This window comes from Staurois parvus, unplaced genomic scaffold (genome assembly GCF_062004578.1).
Source record: "Staurois parvus isolate SC_StPar_1 unplaced genomic scaffold, SC_StPar_1.0 ptg000017l, whole genome shotgun sequence".
NCBI classification, from domain to species: Eukaryota; Metazoa; Chordata; class Amphibia; order Anura; family Ranidae; genus Staurois; species Staurois parvus.
Window position 1 is genome coordinate 18,600,765 of NW_028317813.1, and position 22,233 is coordinate 18,622,997.

A 22,233-nucleotide genomic window follows, 5' to 3' on the forward strand; every position below is an offset into this window, starting at 1 on the left:
GTTAATGGGGACAAGGGCCTCTTCCGTTATTGGGATAATTGGTCAGCCATTTTTTGGGATTTTAGCATATTTTGTTTACCAGTAAAGTTGAAAATTTTTTGTTCCAAATTTACTGATAAAAAAAATGTGCCAAAATCCCGAAAAACAGCTGACCAATTAACCCACTAACGGCCCGAAAATCGTTCGATTTTCTTTTCGGCAGAAAAATCGGCCGATTTTAGACCCATCTATGGCCTGCTTTACATGGGTCTAAAATCGTCCGCAAAAAAAATCGGCTGATTTTCAGCCCGTTAGTGGGTTAATTGGTCAGCCATTTTTGGGGATTTTGCAACTTTTTTTAATTGGTAAATTTGGATAAAAATTGGCCGATTTTGCAGATCGGCCGATTTTAGCTGCAATGATCGGCAAATTGGCTGATCTTTTAACAGATAAATAATCTGCACATGAGCCATGACCTGCAAGAAAAAGAATAAAAAAAAAGAATAAGAAAAAGAAAAATGCAGGCCTTAGATGGGGCGAAAACTGACCGTTTTAAAAAAAAAAAATCGGTTGTTCAATGGGCCGACGTTACCACCAATGGCAAAAAAATTGTTCGATTTTCGCCCCATCTACGGCCTGCAAATATAATAGCGAAGTAATTACTTCTGTCCCTGCAGAGAGCTGCGCTATTATATTTGACATTAAAAAGTATAAAGGTTGCAACATTGTATCTATTTGTATCCGAATAAAAACATCTATATCCGGAATGGATACAAATAGATACAATGTTGCAGTCTCTATACTTTTTAATGTCAAATATAATAGCGGAGCTCTCTGCAGGGACAGAAGGAATGTTTCAGCTGTCATCGGGGTTTCCCACTGACAGCTGAATTTTAAATTATTTCCGTGAATTAAATAAATAATAAAAAAAACAGCGTGGGTCCCCCCTCTCATCCATACCAAGCCCTTCAGGTCTGGTATGGGTATTAAGGGGGAACTCCACGCTGAAATTTAAAAAAAAAACAGCGTGGGTCCCCCTCAATATCCATACCAGACCCTTATCCGAGCATGCAGCCCGGCAGGTCAGGAAAGGGGGGGGACGAGCGAGCGCCCCCCCCCCTCCTGAACCATACCAGGCCACATGCCCTCAACATGGGGGGGTGCTTTGAGGCAGGGGGGCTCCCCCCCCCCAAAGCACCTTGTCCCCATGTTGATGAGGACAAGGGCCTCTTCCCCACAACCCTGGCCGGTGGTTTTGGGGGTCTGCGGGCGGGGGGCTTATCAGAATCTGGAAGCCCCCTTTAACAAGGGGGCCCCCAGATCCCGGCCCCCCCCCCTACGTGAACGAGTCTGCGGTACATGGTCCCGCAGACTCCTTCACAAAAAAACTAAGTGTGGTGTAAAAAAAACACAGTACAGGGTCTTTGACAAGTCCTTTATTAAAACAATGTCCCCCGAAGTAGATCCAACGTCAATCACGGCGGCGGCGGCAGGGACCCGAAAAAAGAAAAAAAAAAAAGGTTCCGCTCCCGTCGGAGGCTCCCAGCCTTGTGAAGAAGAGGCTAGCTGACAGTTCTTATATAGGTATGGGGCGGGGCCAGCCGGGCACATCATCCCCGCCCCTTACCTATTTGAGAAATGTCACCCTGTCTCTCCGCTGAGGCTAACTAGCTGAATGCAGGAGACAGTCTGACATTTCTTATATAGCTATGGGGCGGGGCCAGCCGGGAACAGCAAGCATGTGACATGGGGCGGGTCACTCGGATGATGTCCCCGGCTGGCCCCGCCCCATAGCTATATAAGAAATGTCAGACTGTCTCCTGCATTCAGCTAGTTAGCCTCAGCGGAGAGACAGGGTGACATTTCTCAAATAGGTAAGGGGCGGGGATGATGTGCCCGGCTGGCCCCGCCCCATACCTATATAAGAACTGTCAGCTAGCCTCTTCTTCACATGGCTGGAAGCCTCCGACGGGAGCGGAACCTTTTTTTTTTTTTCTTTTTTCGGGTCCCTGCCGCCGCCGCCGTGATTGACGTTGGATCTACTTCGGGGGACATTGTTTTAATAAAGGACTTGTCAAAGACCCTGTACTGTGTTTTTTTTACACCACACTTTTTTTTTTTGTGAAGGAGTCTGCGGGAGCATCTACCGCAGACTCGTTCACGTAGGGGGGGGGCCGGGATCTGGGGGCCCCCTTGTTAAAGGGGGCTTCCAGATTCTGATAAGCCCCCCGCCCGCAGACCCCCACAACCACCGGCCAGGGTTGTGGGGAAGAGGCCCTTGTCCTCATCAACATGGGGACAAGGTGCTTTGGGGGGGGGAGCCCCCCTGCCTCAAAGCACCCCCCCATGTTGAGGGCATGTGGCCTGGTATGGTTCAGGAGGGGGGGGGGCGCTCGCTCGTCCCCCCCCTTTCCTGACCTGCCGGGCTGCATGCTCGGATAAGGGTCTGGTATGGATATTGAGGGGGACCCACGCTGTTTTTTTTTTTAAATTTCAGCGTGGAGTTCCCCCTTAATATCCACACCAGACCTGAAGGGCTTGGTATGGATGAGAGGGGGGACCCACGCTGTTTTTTTTTTTTTTTTTTTTTATTGTGGACCTTTATTTTTACATTCAGCTGTCAAAATATATATTATCTAGACCTTTGAAATAAGTAAAATCATTACAGAAATAATTATAAAGGATAAGAAACAAAAATAGAATCACTAGAACTAAGGAAATCTAATTAGAATACATGAAGATATGCCGAGTGCTGTTTATTAAACACAATAGTCGCGAGCGAGTGCCGGCTCTCAGAGGAATCCACAATCAGATTCACTATTAGTCAGTGGCTAAAAAGCAAACGCCCATGGCAGAAGTCTAAAATGTGTTCGCACATGCTCAGTTGTATCTGCCAAAGACACTGCACGGGCTTCTAGATTTTTACTGTGTCGATTTCCTTGAAAAAAACGATTTTTAACACATTTTTAATTTTTTTGGAAATAGCAGATATTGTTTAAAGTGAAGTCCTGATATTTGGCAAAGCAAATTTCTAAGTGAACATGTCTCTACAGTGATTTTTCATGGTTTTAGACTTGCTTCTTAGCAAGTCTGTTTTGTGAGTCTGATTTCGGGCGTGTGTCTCTTTGTGAATTAGATTGGGCATCTGCTTATGGGCTCTGCTCAATAGTGAATTAGGTTGCAGGGTAAAAAATGACGGACGCCCATGAAAATTGGGCTTAAGCCCATAAATATGCGCCCACGCCCAATAGTGAATCAGGGCCTATATATCAAGTGTCCTCATATTTTAAGGTTCTACCATCTTAGCCTCCGGCATCTATATTTATATTTATACTTTTTGCTATCATTTTAATATATATAATTTAACGCTGCACTACGTGTCTTTTAATATTTAACACAAACCATGTAATAAAGACATGTCAAATAAATCTTTCCATCAGGATTTTGTGATGGAGACTGGCTTCTCTTTCTTTTCTTTCTCTTTTCACTCTAAAGCGAGTAGTGAACTGCTTAAAACAGAGTTCTACTCAAAAGTGGAGGCTCCGCTTATTTGCCTCCCCCCCCCTTCCACTGCCATATTTAGCACCTTTTGGGGGGGAGGGGGGAGCGGGTACCTGGTTTTGACAGGTATCCACTCACACTTCTGGCTCAGTTTGCTGCAGCGAAGTGACCCGGAAGTTCGGCCCCCTCCTTGCTCCCACAGTCTCCCGGGAGCTTTCACAGGTCCCAGAAGACTGCTGGACCAATCAGGACTCGCGCATGTGCAGTGGCCATCAGGCTGTGAAGCCACAAGCTGTCACAGCCTGGGACCACAGTAGAGATGTTGGCACCGTGGAGGACAGAAGGAGAGAAGGGACTGCACGGGTGAGTACATTGCTGGTCCTTGGACAGGTAAGTGTGTGTTTATTAAAAGTCAGCAGCTACAGTTTTTGTAGCTGCTGACTTTTAATAAACACAAAAATGGCTGAAACTCCACTTCAAAGTCAACACCCATTCGTCGGTGGAGCAGAAGGTTAATTGCCTTAAGCAAAGTTTAGCCAGGTGCTGTCTATATCATTATGCCATTTTGGGACATTTACAAATTAGATTCTGATTTAATCAATTTTTCCCCTGGTGCCCAGTACTGGGACTGCTACATCACTTCCCGTTAGCAGAGTGAATCCAGTTTGTCTGACAGCAGAGGATCCTGGGACCTTGGTAGTCCTATTACCAACACATACTGTATTTCTGAGTGCTGATTGAACTACAATAACCAGAAAGCAGGGAAATGAGAAGGATGCTGGGAGAGCAGATATATTCCATAGCAAGGAACTGGATTGCAGAGATGAACACAGGGGGGCTGCTGTTCTCCTCCAGAAACAGATTGCTGGTTACCACTGCGGGACTCTGCATAACAGTTCAGCACAACTGTGATGCCAATCACCAGCCCAGGATCGTATCATCTTCTCTGCATCTCTGTCACTATCCAGTCATCTCTGAATTGGTGAGCAGGCAGATGCGCAGCCTCTTTCTGACATCTCTCTGCAGACTCTGCATCCACACACCTTACACCACATTACCAAGAGATCTTTGCTTTGAGAATTACCACAGTCTGTTAACTTCATTAAATGACTACTATTAACTAATGTATAGGGGCCCCACCATTACTAGCAGAATGGCTACTATCACATCAGGAACTTTAAACATCTCAGGACTAAAGTTCCTATTTCTAGTAAAAGGAGACTCTTTACATCTAAACTATTGTTATTCAAGTGCCTGTGTCCCCTGCCTTTTACACTAGTTTTTTCTTCTGAAATCTACATCCCTACAGAACTGCAGCATTGCAGTATGAGTTGAAGAATGGAACTAAAGTGCATTGTGTAACACACGTATTCAACACTCCTGGAAGTGTTCAATGCTGTACATTACATGGGAGCGGGAAAGTTGGGTATAATACCTTTTCTCTTTTAGCTCCATTTTTTAAAAACATGACTTTAAAATAAAAAAAATACAATAAAATGCAATTGATGAAAGTGCATAAAATCTTTTTTATTCAGTTACTTTACATTTTATATAAAAATTCTAATTAAAACTGAAATAAGGTAATGTGAATAGGGGGTACAAGCAGTAAAGGTCTACTGAAACCTAAGCACAGCTGTTTTTGCATTTACATTGTATTAAATATTTGGCACAAAACCCTTGATAGCTCTGTCCCTAAGAGTTTTCCATGTTTCCTGTATACAGAGCTGCACTGGTCTCATTTGTTGTGTATGATATGATTTGCTGTCTGTTATCCACTCTCAGGCTGACTTCCTACCCCATACAGGCTTGTTTGACAATGCATAGAACCTTTCATAGTCATCTGGGTATCCCACATCAAACAGGATATGTATAATATAACACAACTGTCAAGCTCAACACTGACCCTAGGTTCACATCTGTGCGGGTGGTGCCGCTGCGGATCCACACGAAAATTCGGAGAAATGCAGACCCGCGGATGGGTGTCATAAGTTCGAATGGCACGCTGCTTCCCACTGGAAAATGCAACTGTACTGGGAACCGAGATTCCCGTGTGGGCTGCGTTTTCCAAAGAAGTGCAGGGACTTCTTCCCTCGGGAGTCCATTCAAATGAATGGGCTGTCGTGCCCGTGCAAAACGTGGCCCGCACGGCCGCATATATATGGACCGGGGGTTATACTATGCAAATATAAATAAACACCCCAGAACACCTGAAAATGTTCAAACTCACTCAGATATCACCAGACCAACAACAGCATAGCTACCAACTGTCTCTCATTTGAAGGAACTATTCCTTTTGGAACAAAGTTATCCATTAGCTCTGTTTTTAGGTTAACATATAAATCTGAAAATATAAATAAAAAAGTTTTTTTTTACTTCACTTAGGCTTTCATCCAGCCTCTATACTACTGCAGCCTAAAGAAAAAAGTACTGATTAAGAAGTACTTTTGTGTACTTTTGACCAATTGTTTGGTATATTAACCCCTTTCTGTTGATTGTACACATATATGCAGCCTCACAGAGGTAGGTCTTTATCCATGAGGCCTTCTAAATGCATACTGTACTTCTGTTTGTTTGTGCTGGGAGCGTGCTGCGCAGCACACTCTCAGCACAGAGGTTAGGTTCTCACCGTGAGTCCTGGGTTTTGTACTAACAATTGGGAACTGAGAGGTCTGGTTCCAGATCACCTGATTGCTGTGATAGCCTATGATTGGCTATCACAGTTATCAGTCAGTATATAGCCCAGAGTTGTTTTCTCTTCTCGAATGGAGAAAAAATACATTGTATGGTGTTCTCCTTCCTAGAGAAGAAAATTGTAAACAAAGAAGTGTGTAAAAGTAGTAAAGATAATATGGCGAGATTAGGGTTTGATCTATTGCAAGATTTGGGTCAAAGGTCATGGTCAGAGTCAAATGTGAAGGTCAGGGTCAGATTTTGTCAGGTAGGTTTAAAAAAACATTTTTAAAATTAGTATCAATTGCAAAGTGTTTTATGTAGGATAAAAAAGCAAAATGTGCACTATTATTTCTGGGTCCTACTATGGGAACAGAGAATAGCAAGAAATATACAGCTTCATTTTAAACAATGTTTATCGATTACCATTTACCACCAAATGAAAGCCCAATTTGTCCTGAAAAAACAAGGTTTAATTCACCTGGATACACAAAGTAGTTGTGATGATATGTACAGTTGTATTAACACATGCCAAAGCTGCAAAACTATGTCCAGGAGATAGGCACAATGGTGGCTTTTGTTACTAGTTTGGTACTGCTAAAACGTCACACAACATTGCATTCATTTAGGCCTCTTTCACTGTACTCATGTGTAAGGCTGTGTTTACCAGAACAGGGATGCACAAGTATTCTGTGCACCCCAAGATACAATGATGTCAATTCGGACACAGCAAGTGCATGGACACAGCCATCACTCCAAATCTGACATCTGTGTGGGTATAGGGGTATGCGGGTTTGTGTCCCCAAACACATAGGCCCTGATTCACTAAGATGTGAGTGTAATAGCAGAGACTGACCATTCAGGCAGACTCCGGTCAATCAATCAGTCGTCTGACCAGCGTCTAGCAAGCTCATTGACGAGCGTCTATTGACTACTTTGCTATCACTGGCACATTTTTAGGTGCAATACCGGATATGTTCGCTAGATGGCGCACAAGCGCGGGCTTTATTTACATTGGCGTTTTCATGATGGCAAAAGAATTCTTAGAATGTTTTAAATACACCTGTACACCTGTATTAGAATTTTCTATTTTCTTCTATTTATTTTCTTGCTGTGTCTCCAAAATGATCAGGAAACTAATGCATTTACTAATGAATGTCAAACATTCTGTACTCAAATGTTAAACATTTACACACTTATATCTCAAATAATTTATATACTTCTAATTTCCCAATATAATTATATATCTTCATTCTCTTTAATCACGTAACTATTCTATGGTAAAGACAAGTGCAGCGCTATAAATGCATGTGATCAATAATGAACGCATGTAAAAACCAAAAAGTGCAAAGAATTGCAACAATGATGTAATATTGTAAATGGTGCTAAAATAAGTTCATAGAATCATTCCTGAATAATGGAATGTCCTTGGTGTGAGAGTACCAACTCAGAGAGTGCCTATGAATGGCACGTGTGGTCTCTCCGTGACGGACAGTAGTGCATGAACTCGTGAAAGGTAAACCACCCTTGGGACTGGTCTACACTCACCAGAACAAAAGTATTAATGTGTATGGGTTATACACTCCACACATCTGGGGGTGCAGCGGTATGCTGGCAGTTATGGGTTAGTCATCCAGCTCCATCCATCCATCCATCAGGGTGGGTGCCCAAATGGTCCTGGGGAGGAATTAGCTCAGCCACAGGAGCCAGAAAGGTGCTCAATAGTGTAGTACACTGTCACAGGGGTGGATGACCTTTCACGAGTTCATGCACTACTGTTCGTGGTTATATTTATCTTGTGTAATACCATTTTACTAGTCTATATCATTTGACCAGCGCTCGCTCTATCATTTTCAAACAATGGAACTATTCTACATTATAACTCAAACTGTGTCTCCCACAGTGGTTTAGTGGTTAGAGCTCAGAACTTACAGCACTTGGGTCATGGGTTCTAATCCCAGTCATGGCTACATCCTAAAAAATGGAGATCAATTTTCTGGGTTGTGTCAGTGCCAGGAATATTGATCAAACAATTATGATTTTGCCTAATGACTAGAAAGTGGATGAATGTACTCTTCTGCCAATTAGGAAATGTGCAAGTTTCATGCCGTGTATATTTCATTGTAACATTTTTCTCTTTTAAATCTGTCTCCTTATACAACTTGACCCCCTCCCCCACCCCGCCATCACCTGTCCCATATGCAAATCTATGGATCACCGCCCCACTCTTTAACTATCTATTTACTGATCAAGTGAATGTGTCTCATTTTCTATCAGCTACAGCTCAGATCTCACATTATTATACAATTGCTGATTGTATCTCACCACTAGTCTGATTGAATTCACAATTCCTGGTCAGTCCCGTTCCCTGACCTCTAATAAACTTTAGGGCCAGTTCACACTACATGTGTTTCAGTTGCTTTTTCGGCATCACAAACGCACAGAAAGAAGGTTATATGGTTGTCAATGTCATAGTTCACATCAGCGCTTGCATTTTCAGTGCATTGCAGGTGCTGTAAACAAAGTTGACCACGCTGCATTGTTTCTGCACAGAACTGTACTGGAACACATTGAAACGTCCTTGAATGTACTAAAACGCACATGTCCCTAACTACATTGAATACAAAGAAAATAGAAAAAAATAAGTGGAAGGGATATAAAAATGCAATGTAAACATGTCCAAAACGCATTCAAAATGTACTGGAACACACTAAACATGCATGCCAAAAGGGCATGAAAAAAACCCATCAGGAACACATCTAGACTGTTTCTATAGTGTGAACCAGCCCTTAGGACTTGTTCACACCATTGGTGGTGCAGAAACGCATGCAAGAACACACATTTTCCAGCACAGCAAAGAAATGCAATGCCCTATGTAGATGTGCGCAGGTACCATGATGAAAACGTTGTTGCACCTACACACGTCTATTAAAAACAGCCCCATTCACAGCCACAAATACGCATGGCACCACACTACTGTGCGGTTAGGTGCGACACACTTGGAAAATAACATAAAAATAAGCCAACATGGCTAAAACATATCTTGAAAATATGGGGACTCTGATATCCGGCGACAGTCCGTTCACGAACGAGAAGCAATTCTGCACCCCTAAAACCAACATAGAGGAAAGGGATGGTCAAATTGCTGTGCTGCTTCCAAACCACCTCTGGCATGCCAGGGTCATTATGCAGGTCCTCGATGCCAGTTCTTGCCTGCGGCCACAAAATATCCACTGGCCACGAGTGAAGGTGAGTGGAGGACGTGAAGGTGGATTTCTACCAGCTTCAACCGCAAGCAGTACCACTCCTGAAAAATGAGAGCAAATAATCATTGACACGTCATCATGACAGTCAATTCTCAGTGCAGGCTATCTAGAGTGTCTTTCCTTTTTAACCATTTCAAGAGTTCAAGGAAACATTCTTGGAGCATCTACTGTGTTTGGAAAGGCCCAAGGTCCCCCCCTCCCCCAGGCACACTAATGCTTATGCAGGCCATAGACGGGGAGAAAAACGGCCGATTTTTCTTTTAAAAAATGAAAAATTGGTTGTTCAAGCGGCCGACGTTGCCAGCAATGGTAAAAAAAAAATCGGCCGATTTTCATCCCGTCTACAGCCGGCAAAAAGTGTCCCTGCAGAGAGCTCCGCTATTTCTTTGACAGTTCCTTGACATTTATAGCGGTTGCAACAATGTATCTATTTGTATCCATTTAGGATACAGATGTTTTTATTCGGAAACAAATAGATACAATGTTGCAACCGCTGTAAATGTCAAGGAACTGTCAAAGAAATAGCGGAGCTCTCTGCAGGGACACTTTTTGCCATACTGGAATTCCTCTCATTTTTCATCCTCTTCTTCTTCTTCTTCATCATCATCATCCTCTTCTTCTTTTTCATCATCATCCTCTTCTTCTTCATCCTCTTCTTCTTCATCATCTTCATCCTCTTCTTCTTCATCATCTTGATCATCATCATCCTCTTCTTCTTCTTCATCATCATCATCCTCTTCTTCTTCATCATCATCATCATCCTCTTCTTCTTCATCATCATCATCATCATCCTCTTCTTCTTCTTCATCATCATCCTCTTCTTCTTCTTCATCCTCTTCTTCTTCTTCATCATCATCCTCTTCTTCTTCTTCATCATCATCCTCTTCTTCATCCTCTTCTTCTTTTTCTTCTTTTTGTCTTCCTCTTGCAGGTCACTGCTCATGTGCAGATTTTTTATCAGTAAAAAATCGGCCAATTTGCCCATCATTGCCGCGAAAATCGGCCGATCGGCAAATTCGGCCGTTTTTTTTTCCAACTTTACCGAAAAAAAAAATCTGCCAAAATACCGAAAAACAGCCGAACAAATAGCCCACTAACGATCCGAAAATCGGCCGATTTTATTTTCGGACGAAAAATCGGCCAATTTTCGACCCATCTATGGCCTGCATAAGATATGGTGTGGCCCTAGGGTCAATGTGTGTTTAGAATACTTCCAAAATGCACATACAAAAACACTCCATCCAAATGCATGTTGCATTTCTATAGCATGTTAAACAGAAAAAAAATGCACTTACATAATGTTAACATGCGCAAGTAAAAGTAGACAAAATCCACATCCTTTTATTCTGGCTTCACATACATGCAGTGTGGTATAACACCGCACTCCTGGGCAAATCACATGCAATTTGTGTGCGTTGCAATTAGAGACAAACATTTTGCACACCTCAAATTGCACCGCATCCGGGCCAAAAATGTGCAGGACCCTTTTTCAGGGTATGCACATGTATTGTACTGTCCAAGGCATTGCACACTAACGCATTGCACACTAAAAATGTCAAATACGTTAGTGTGTACAGTGCATGAGTGTAAAATGCTTTAGTGTGTACAGTGCATGAGTGTAAAATGCTTTAGTGCACACTGCAGTGTACAACGCATTGCACACTGTAATACACTGTAATACCGTGTACACCCACACATTGTAGACTGTAATGCACTGTACACTGTCATGCAGGCTGGAGCTATGCATTGCACACTGTGATACGCTGTCCACTGTCATGCAGAATCCAGCAACGCATTGCACACTGTAATACCATGTACACCAACACATTGTAGAATGTAATGCATTATACGCAGTATACATGTCCAGATATTCAAAGATTAGCCATGAAGGCCTAGCTGGTTACCTATTGGGTGACCGCAGATAGCCGAATAACGCTACACTGCATCCAGGCAGCTCTGGGAGGGTGTCATATGACATCCTGGCAGAACGCGCTCTCCGTGATTGCTGTGTCCTAAGGACACAGCTGATCACGTGATGTGGTAAAGGCCAATCACAGCGGCTTTTTACCATGTGATCAGCCATGTCCAATGACACGCTGATCACCGGGAAATGCATTTGCCGGGTCTTGGCTGCACTTTCATCACGCTATCAGAATGTGTGGAAAGTACTGCCGAGAACCAGCAGTTATCAAAGCAGGGGTCGGCCCCGATGATCAGTGCCCACCAGTGCCACCCAACAGTTACGCCCACCTGTGGCCAGCAGTGCCACCCACCAGTGCTGCCTCATCAACGCACATCAGTGTTGCTAAATTACCAGTTTACCAAATGTTATAATATAAACAGACTTTTATTCATTATGAGCTATTTTGTGGTTTATCGAGCAAAAAGTAAAACACACAGCAGCAAGTCAATACCACCCAAAGAAAGCTCTATTTGTCTGAAAAAACTGATATAAATTTAAGATGGGTACAATGTGGCATGACCGCACAATTGTCATTCAAAGGGTAACAGTGCAGAAAGATGAAAATTGGCCAGGACAGGAAGGGGGTAGGAGTACCCAGTAGGCAAGTGGTTAATATCATTGACCCATCAATACCCAGGAGCTAATGTACAGATAAGTAGCATGTGCACCAAGTGAGATTCTGCTAGGCCCCACCCACAAAATTGCAATTACCTGTCCCTCACATGTTATAAACATGTTTGCAATGGCCACACTTACTGTACATATAAGGATCATCTCCTCAGTTGAGAACTGTGCTCTCGCCATGTCCAAATGCCAATAAGGTTATCAAAATTTTCAACCAACACAAAACCTCCAACCACTTCTCATCCACTTACACTCCCCACAACCACTTCCGGGTGCGCGCACACGTGATGACGGACTTCCAGGATAGCCGTTCATGCTCCATGTGGACACCTGTTTGGTGCTTATTTGTTTGCAATCGCGCATTTTTATGTGCGGCTATGATAGCTTTCGCAAATGTGTGTTTCTTATTGATTTGTTTTTTTTAACCTTGGCTAATATTTGTTGCCAAAGGCCAAAAATAAACAAAGTGTGAACTATTTTATTACTGTAAATCGAATTGTAGAAAACCTGTAGCTGGCTGCACAGTGAATGTGACATTCATTAGTACATAACAATATTGTGGTGCAAGTGGGTTTTTTTTTTTTGGTTTTGAAAAAGCCAGTTTGCACACACTTGCATATTCACGCTCTTACAAGCTACATTTGAGCAGATTATATAAGTATACAAAGTAACTATTAAGGTTGTTCATATATTGAACATAAAATAAACACAAAAACATCGGTCAAACATTTATTGATCAAATATATCTTCATTTATTTGGTCAGCAGGAACAAGTAGGTACAGTCAATATCTTGGTGAGTCACAAAAATAGGATTGATGTGGCAAAAATAAAACACTCCTGCTCATAAGAGCTTACAATCTAAAGATACTTCTAGTGAACTGTGTGTGCTCAGGTTATAGCAGGAAACAAAGGGGAAGATGAATCAAGTAACATTTTCATGCACATAGGATTTACTTACACAATCACGTAGTATAAAGATCCATTCAAAAAAAAAAGTCTTCAGATCAAAATATCAAGAAAACAAAGCATGTGAAAAAAAACCCTCCCACCTCTACAAATCCCCTCCCACCTCTACAAACCCCCTACACATACATTTGTCAGCAGGTTTGTCAGAAAAATGCATTGGAGTCTAAATAAGCAAACAAAATTAAAACAAGAGCAGATTTTAAACAAAACGATTGACATGTGTGAGGCTTTCAATGCAAAGAGAAAAAACACAATCATTGTGCAATAACACACAAACACTTTACAAGGCCAAAAATATGCAAACATTTCCAGCCCACTTCCAAACACAGCCTGAGTGGTGTCTGGGGCAATTCAGCACAAAATCTCTTCTTCCCCCAAACCACACCATGCAAGGACTTAGTCACAAACCACCCGGCCTAGTAACAGGCCAAATCACTCCCTACTGCACATCTTTATATAAGCTAGGTTGTATTTGGAGCACGCCAAACAAGGCCCCACACCCAATGAAGCCACACCCACCACTGACCTTAGTTTGGTCAGTGAAAGTGTTTTCACCTGATGAATCCTCTTCCTACCTGCATTAACCCTTGGTATACAGGCCCCACAAATCAGAAAGAAATATACAGTGAAATGTACGTGTGCAGCATACAACAGAACATTGAGCAGGGATGTGAAAGGGAACCCCAATTGGAACCGTTATTGCTACTATGGTCACAATTCCCTCCAGATTCTCGCATGAGTTAAGACAGTCACATGACCACATCTTGTATGCAATACTGAAAATGACAAATCGATTTGACTAGTATGGTGAATTTCCCATCAATTGGCAAAACACTCCAGAAATCAAACATCACCAAACATTACACTCTGGGCAAAGCTGATTTACAAATCCTGCGACTTACAGTAAAGTTGACCATTTTAATGCAATTTTCAAGACATCTGACACAGATCTCTATGCAAATTGCCACTAAAGTAGTACATGTACTACTATAGAAATCAGTGTTTGAAACGCACCCATGTGGTCGCTCTAATAGCAGACAATAGGGTGCGACTTTGCAGACGATTTACAACTTGCATGTTGTGCAAATCACATGCCAAGTCCCACTCAATGTGCACGCTATTGGAGCGTTCATATTGTTGTGGTTCAAACTTGGTTGGAGCCGCAAGTAATAATAGAGTAATGAATACACTACTTTTCATGCAATTTGCTGAGAGATCGATGTCGATTGTCTTGCAAATTGCACTTGAAATCACCATGTACCCTAACTTTGAAATCATGCAACTTCTATGCAAGTCACATGATGTGACTGTGGTGTCAATAACACCACTTAGAAATCTGCTTTAATGTGACCGGGTAGCCCCCAGTAACATTGTTTGCGATTGCCATGCAATTGGCATTACAGGCGACTTGCAAATCGTAGACCAAGTCGCACCCTATTGGCCACTGTAGGCTCTGTTCACATCCAATTGGATTGTGAACTCGTGCAACTTCACTGTAAGTTGGGCAATTGCCGCATCGGATTAGATGTGACAGTGGTGTTAGCCCCCTGTAACATTGTGTGCAATTTGCCATGCAAAGGGCAAGTTGCTGGCCATGCCAATCGCATGACAAGTCGCATCCAGGGTGTGCAATTTCAGGTGCGATTTGTGAATTGACATGGTACCTGATATTGGATATAATGAATGTGAATGTGAGTGTATTAACGTACGCCATTTGTTGCAGTGAGAGTTCAAAGGTATTTGAAGATTTTGGCCATTTATTAGCAATTTAACATCTAGACTCAAATAGAAATCGCAATGCTACACACAATTGAAAACACAACTAGTTAGTAATTCTCTAGAAAACACAGTAAAATTGGCAACTTAAACAGTAATTTTCATTTGCATATAGTGTGAACGAAGCAGGAGAATTAACAAAGGAAATAAATCTTTGAAGGCGTGCGGTCTGCTTTGCATTTGGTGGAAAAATCCATACCAGTATTTGTGACAAGTTTGATGTGTGGATTCACCAACCAAGTCTTTTCTCTCTCGCTCACTCTTCTTTGTCTCACTGGCTCGCTCTTCTCTCTCGCTCACTCTTCTGTATGTCTCTCTTTATCACTCTTCAGTATGTTTTTCTCGCTCACTCTTCTTCATCTCACTGGCTCGCTCTTCTCTCTCTCTGTCAGCTCTTTGCTTGCCAAATCCTTCACAAAAGTGGGTTGAGTGTAAACCATCATTATCAAATCTATTAGTGCTCCAGGCTCTTATCTTACCCCATTGTATGACATTCACATAAGGTACAGCTTTGAAGGTGTTTCAACAGACAAGGCCTCATTCTAATTCACATTTTAGGGATCACTTAGACAGAAAGCAAAGATGTTGCCAGAACATCTATTTGAAGACAGCCACACACGGAGATCATACTACTTCCTTGCCGTGGTTGGGATTCAAACCGACAACCCTAGACTTATGAGGCAGTAGTGCTAACCACTAATCTACGGAGCTACATTGCTAATCCAGCCTGTATTTCTGTGCTGTGAATCAATCTTAGGTCCCTGGGCAAGTTCAGTGTAACTACCAGATATCTCCAATGTGACACAAATGTTGTGCTATGTTGCCAATTCACATGTATGATGGTTCTATGTATCCCAATACAAAGGATTGCAATACTAATACAGGCGTACCTCGGTTTACCAATGCCTCAGGGAACGTCATATTTGGGGTACAAATGCCAAACCATTTCAGTTAATTGGTCTGTTTACAAATGTTTGAATAATTTGGTATGGGCATGTGGCCTGGTATGGTTCAGGAGGGGGGGAGGCGCTCGCTTGTCCCCCCCCCCCCTTTCCTGACCTGCTGGGCTGCATGCTCAGATAAGTATCTGTTATGGATTTTGGGGGGTACCCCATGCTGTTTTTTATTTAATTTCAGCGTGGAGTTACCCCTTAACATCCATACGAGACCCGAAGGGCTTAGTATGGATGGGAGGGGGGACCCCACGCCGGGTTTTTTACAAATTGTTTATAATTCCCTGCAATACTTTTACATCAACTGTCAGTGGGGAACTCCGCCGACAGCTGAAACATGAGCGCTGCATTGGTTTTTGCTACTAAAATGCTGCATGAGTTGATAACATAACTCATGCGGGATTGTAGGAGCGACAGCCATGTGTTAATGTTTCAACTGTCAGCGGGGTTCCCCACTGACAGCTGAATGTACAAAAAAAAAAAAAAAGCGTGGGGTCCCCCCTCCCATCCATACCAAGCCCTTCGGATCTGGTATGGATATTAAGGGGGAACTCCACGCTGAAATAAAAAAAAACAGCTTGGGGATCCCCCCAAAATCCATACCAGACCCTTATCCGAGCATGCAGCCCGGCAGGTCAGGAAAGGGGGGGGGGCGAGCGAGCGCCCCCCCTCCTGAACTATACCAGGCCACCTGCCCTCAACATGGGGGGGTGCTTTGGGGAAGGGGGGCTCCCCCCCAAAGCACCTTGTCCCCATGTTAATGGGGACAAGGGCCTCTTCCGTTATTGGGATAATTGGTCAGCCATTTTTTGGGATTTTAGCATATTTTGTTTACCAGTAAAGTTGAAAATTTTTTGTTCCAAATTTACTGATAAAAAAAATGTGCCAAAATCCCGAAAAACAGCTGACCAATTAACCCACTAACGGCCCGAAAATCGTTCGATTTTCTTTTCGGCAGAAAAATCGGCCGATTTTAGACCCATCTATGGCCTGCTTTACATGGGTCTAAAATCGTCCGCAAAAAAAATTGGCTGATTTTCAGCCCGTTAGTGGGTTAATTGGTCAGCCATTTTTGGGGATTTTGCAACTTTTTTTAATTGGTAAATTTGGATAAAAATTGGCCGATTTTGCAGATCGGCCGATTTTAGCTGCAATGATCGGCAAATTGGCTGATCTTTTAACAGATAAATAATCTGCACATGAGCCATGACCTGCAAGAAAAAGAATAAAAAAAAAGAATAAGAAAAAGAAAAATGCAGGCCTTAGATGGGGCGAAAACTGACCGTTTTAAAAAAAAAAAATCGGTTGTTCAATGGGCCGACGTTACCACCAATGGCAAAAAAATTGTTCGATTTTCGCCCCATCTACGGCCTGCAAATATAATAGCGAAGTAATTACTTCTGTCCCTGCAGAGAGCTGCGCTATTATATTTGACATTAAAAAGTATAAAGGTTGCAACATTGTATCTATTTGTATCCGAATAAAAACATCTATATCCGGAATGGATACAAATGGATACAATGTTGCAGTCTCTATACTTTTTAATGTCAAATATAATAGCGGTGCTCTCTGCAGGGACAGAAGGAATGTTTCAGCTGTCATCGGGGTTTCCCACTGACAGCTGAATTTTAAATTATTTCCGTGAATTAAATAAATAATAAAAAAAACAGCGTGGGTCCCCCCTCTCATCCATACCAAGCCCTTCAGGTCTGGTATGGGTATTAAGGGGGAACTCCACGCTGAAATTTAAAAAAAAAACAGCGTGGGTCCCCCTCAATATCCATACCAGACCCTTATCCGAGCATGCAGCCCGGCAGGTCAGGAAAGGGGGGGGACGAGCGAGCCCCCCCCCCCCTCCTGAACCATACCAGGCCACATGCCCTCAACATGGGGGGGTGCTTTGAGGCAGGGGGGGCTCCCCCCCCCAAAGCACCTTGTCCCCATGTTGATGAGGACAAGGGCCTCTTCCCCACAACCCTGGCCGGTGGTTGTGGGGGTCTGCGGGCGGGGGGCTTATCAGAATCTGGAAGCCCCCTTTAACAAGGGGGCCCCCAGATCCCGGCCCCCCCCCCCCTACGTGAACGAGTCTGCGGTACATGGTCCCGCAGACTCCTTCACAAAAAAACTAAGTGTGGTGTAAAAAAAACACAGTACAGGGTCTTTGACAAGTCCTTTATTAAAACAATGTCCCCCGAAGTAGATCCAACGTCAATCACGGCGGCGGCGGCGGCAGGGACCCGAAAAAAGAAAAAAAAAAAAGGTTCCGCTCCGGTCGGAGGCTCCCAGCCTTGTGAAGAAGAGGCTAGCTGACAGTTCTTATATAGGTATGGGGCGGGGCCAGCCGGGCACATCATCCCCGCCCCTTACCTATTTGAGAAATGTCACCCTGTCTCTCCGCTGAGGCTAACTAGCTGAATGCAGGAGACAGTCTGACATTTCTTATATAGCTATGGGGCGGGGCCAGCCGGGAACAGCAAGCATGTGACATGGGGCGGGTCACTCGGATGATGTCCCCGGCTGGCCCCGCCCCATAGCTATATAAGAAATGTCAGACTGTCTCCTGCATTCAGCTAGTTAGCCTCAGCGGAGAGACAGGGTGACATTTCTCAAATAGGTAAGGGGCGGGGATGATGTGCCCAGCTGGCCCCGCCCCATACCTATATAAGAACTGTCAGCTAGCCTCTTCCTCACATGGCTGGAAGCCTCCGACGGGAGCGGAACCTTTTTTTTTTTTCTTTTTTCGGGTCCCTGCCGCCGCCGCCGTGATTGACGTTGGATCTACTTCGGGGGACATTGTTTTAATAAAGGACTTGTCAAAGACCCTGTACTGTGTTTTTTTTACACCACACTTTTTTTTTTTGTGCGGGAGCATCTACCGCAGACTCGTTCACGTAGGGGGGGGGGGCCGGGATCTGGGGGCCCCCTTGTTAAAGGGGGCTTCCAGATTCTGATAAGCCCCCCGCCCGCAGACCCCCACAACCACCGGCCAGGGTTGTGGGGAAGAGGCCCTTGTCCTCATCAACATGGGGACAAGGTGCTTTGGGGGGGGGAGCCCCCCTGCCTCAAAGCACCCCCCCATGTTGAGGGCATGTGGCCTGGTATGGTTCAGGAGGGGGGGGGCGCTCGCTCGTCCCCCCCCTTTCCTGACCTGCCGGGCTGCATGCTCGGATAAGGGTCTGGTATGGATATTGAGGGGGACCCACGCTGTTTTTTTTTTTAAATTTCAGCGTGGAGTTCCCCCTTAATATCCATACCAGACCTGAAGGGCTTGGTATGGATGAGAGAGGGGACCCACGCTGTTTTTTTTTTTTTTTTTTTTATTGTGGACCTTTATTTTTACATTCAGCTGTCAAAATAAATATTATCTAGACCTTTGAAATAAGTAAAATCATTACAGAAATAATTATAAAGGATAAGAAACAAAAATAGAATCACTAGAACTAAGGAAATCTAGTTAGATTACATGAAGATATGCCGAGTGCTGTTTATTAAACACAATAGTCGCGAGCGAGTGCCGGCTGTCAGAGGAATCCACAATCAGATTCACTATTAGTCAGTGGCTAAAAAGCAAACGCCCATGGCAGAAGTCTAAAATGTGTTCTGCACATGCTCAGTTGTATCTGCCAAAGACACTGCACGGGCTTCTAGATTTTTACTGTGTCGATTTCCTTGAAAAAAACGATTTTTAACACATTTTTAATTTTTTTGGAAATAGCAGATATTGTTTAAAGTGAAGTCCTGATATTTGGCAAAGCAAATTTCTAAGTGAACATGTCTCTGCAGTGATTTTTCATGGTTTTAGACTTGCTTCTTAGCAAGTCTGTTTTGTGAGTCTGATTTCGGGCGTGTGTCTTTTTGTGAATTAGACTGGGCATCTGCTTATGGGCTCTGCTCAATAGTGAATTAGGTTGCAGGGTAAAAAATGACGGACGCCCATGAAAATTGGGCTTAAGCTCATAAATATGCGCCCACGCCCAATAGTGAATCAGGGCCAATATGTCAGCACTCTGCATTGTGCTTACAATTCTCATCAACTGCTTGGAGCGACCTGTAGTAAGATTGGAATCCCAGGCACTAATAATTTCATTTCCTAGGCCTAGCACTAGGTCCCTGCTGTCACTGACAGCCAGTGGTTTGGCATTAGTGCCAGCAAAGGCCAGCAGGAGCTGCTGAGTCCAGGTGCCATTTTAAATAGGCCCTGGGACAAATAGCCACTATCCTGTACTTTTTTTTTGAACCCCTTCATGCCAGCGCTTCCCGGCCCTTTATGGGTTTCAGAAGCCGGGAGGTGGGGCGGGGTTTAGGGTCATATGACCGCCGTGACATGCCGTCACGGCGGTCACATGATCGGGAAAGGTGCCGATCGAAAGAGGAGACTGGGACCTTTCCGTGAGTACAGGACATGTGTGCTGAGAGCGCTCAGGGTGCACGCTCTCAGCACATATGTTCTTTTTTAATAGAAAGCAAATGTGTGGCCGCTCAGCATCTAGGCCCAGATAGTAGGAGGCTGCACATTTGTGCTTGGTTGAAGAGGTTAACCAGGTTGTTTTTTAATGAACATTTTTTTTGGTAAAAAATGCAGGTACAATAACCACATACCTTCTAACCATCCTCTCCCTTAACCCAGCCCCATTTAGAACAATCCTGATCCATTTTTAAAACAGCACCTAGGATTCAAGTAGTTAAACAACCATATTTATTAAGTATTTGTTCTCAGAAGTCATTACTGAACTACGTCCGTAAATATGGACATTGTACTTTCCACTTAACATCAACTGAGGGAAGTGCAACTCCATGCTTAAGCCAGCCTATTCCAGGAAGAATGAACACATGCACACCATCCAATTTGTTTTACAATGTAACAAACACAAAAAATAACAATGATACTGACACAGCAATGAGATCATTAAAAAAAAAAGACTGAACACACTAGCGTAAATCATGTAGGTTACACTTACCTCCCCCACAGCAATAGATTTCCTCTTTCACTTTCTTCCGAGCTACTTGTTGTTCTTCATAGAATAAAAAGCTGCAAAGTTCATCTGCTCGGGTTAAACAACAATAATATCCAGTAAACGATCAATAGCAAGACCCTTATGAAGAGCAAACAATGATAGTACACGGTGCTTCTTGCATTTCCTTAGTGGTCTAACATCTTTCTGCTGCGTAATTTTTTGTTGCTTATTTTCACTTCCTGATTTGAGAACAGAAAGCTGGCGAGCAGCCTGAAATTTTTTTCTCTTTTTTTTTTTCTAGTTAGGCCCAGCCCTGAAAGTTGCACAAATTTCCTCTGTGAGCTAGCTTGCTTGGAAATGACTCCTAATCCATTCACCATGAACAACAGTTTAAAGGAGAAAATATCAGACACTTTCACCTTGTCGGAGAAGACGTACGCTGTCATCCACAAACCTGCTTTTGTTGAGTTTTTTTACCAAGCAGCAGTCTGATTAGGTAATATTATATGAGCAGTAGCAGGAAAATATGTGGCTCTGAGATCTTTGTAGTTTTTTTATTATGATATGGGTCTGTACTGGAAAGAGTGCTCACATCTTCTTTAACTAAAGTTTTATCACTCATGTATCACTCAGAATCATGTAGGCAAAAAATAATAACTGCCACACACTATGCAAGAGATGTGTGCTTACTCACTACTGTTTACATACAATTGTCAACAATATACAATATTTTTGAGGCACGGTTTACTGCTGAGCACATGTAATTCAGACTGTCATGCACAAGAAAAGGTACAAAAACACTTAAAGGATAAGTCACCTTAAAAAAAAAAAAAAAACATTTTTTTTGCAGGTTTGGCGGTTGCCAGGAGAATGGTATTTGCCTGACTGCATTGTGCCAAGTGTAAAGTTTGGTGTAGGGGGATTATGGTGTGGGGTTGTTTTTCAGGGGTTGGTCTTGGCCTCTTTGTTCCAGTGAAAAAAAACATTTTGGACAATTTCATGCTCCCAACTTTCTTGGAACAGTTTGGAGATGGCCCCTTCCTGTTCCAACATGACTGCGCACCAGCGCACAAAGCAAGCTCCATAAAGACATGGATGAGCAAGCTTGGGGTGGAGAAACTTGACTGGTCTGCATAGAGTCCTGACCTCAACCCGATAGAAGTGCTGTAATGTCACTCATTACATTACTATGCTCCCATTGTAAACCCAATATGGCAGCACTGTACACTGTGCACTCCACATACAATGTATTGTACATGATGACGTTGAGGGCATGCCCACATTTAGTAAAAAAACAGTGTTGGAGCCTTCTGCACCAGTGGGGAAAGTAATATACTTTATCCCTGCACTGCTAGACTAAAGGGATACTTGACCCTTGAAGTGTGTGTGTGGCTGTGTATGTGTGTGTTTGTGGGGGGGCACTGCAGGAGTAAAGTTCACTTATTTTTTTCTAAATTCCAGCTTCCCTGTGTACCAATATACCATTGATGTACTCTATTGAAGAAAATAAAAATCTTTCTCTGTCTTTTAGGACAGACGTTACCTCAGCCTCCAGTGTCTCCTATGGAAAACTCCTCCA

General features: G+C 43.3%; 1 protein-coding gene across 3 annotated transcripts in view; it reads right to left on the reverse strand.

The window, feature by feature from the left end:
- STAT6 (signal transducer and activator of transcription 6) overlaps positions 1–20,902 on the reverse strand; it is a 270,518-nt gene extending 249,616 nt beyond the window's left edge. For all 3 annotated transcript variants that reach the window (XM_089681115.1, XM_089681099.1, XM_089681103.1), the window contains exon 1: positions 20,658–20,902. The gene's annotated coding sequence lies outside the window, so the exon portion shown is untranslated. The remainder of the gene's footprint in view (positions 1–20,657) is intronic.
- Between the last annotated feature and the right edge of the window lie 1,331 nt (positions 20,903–22,233).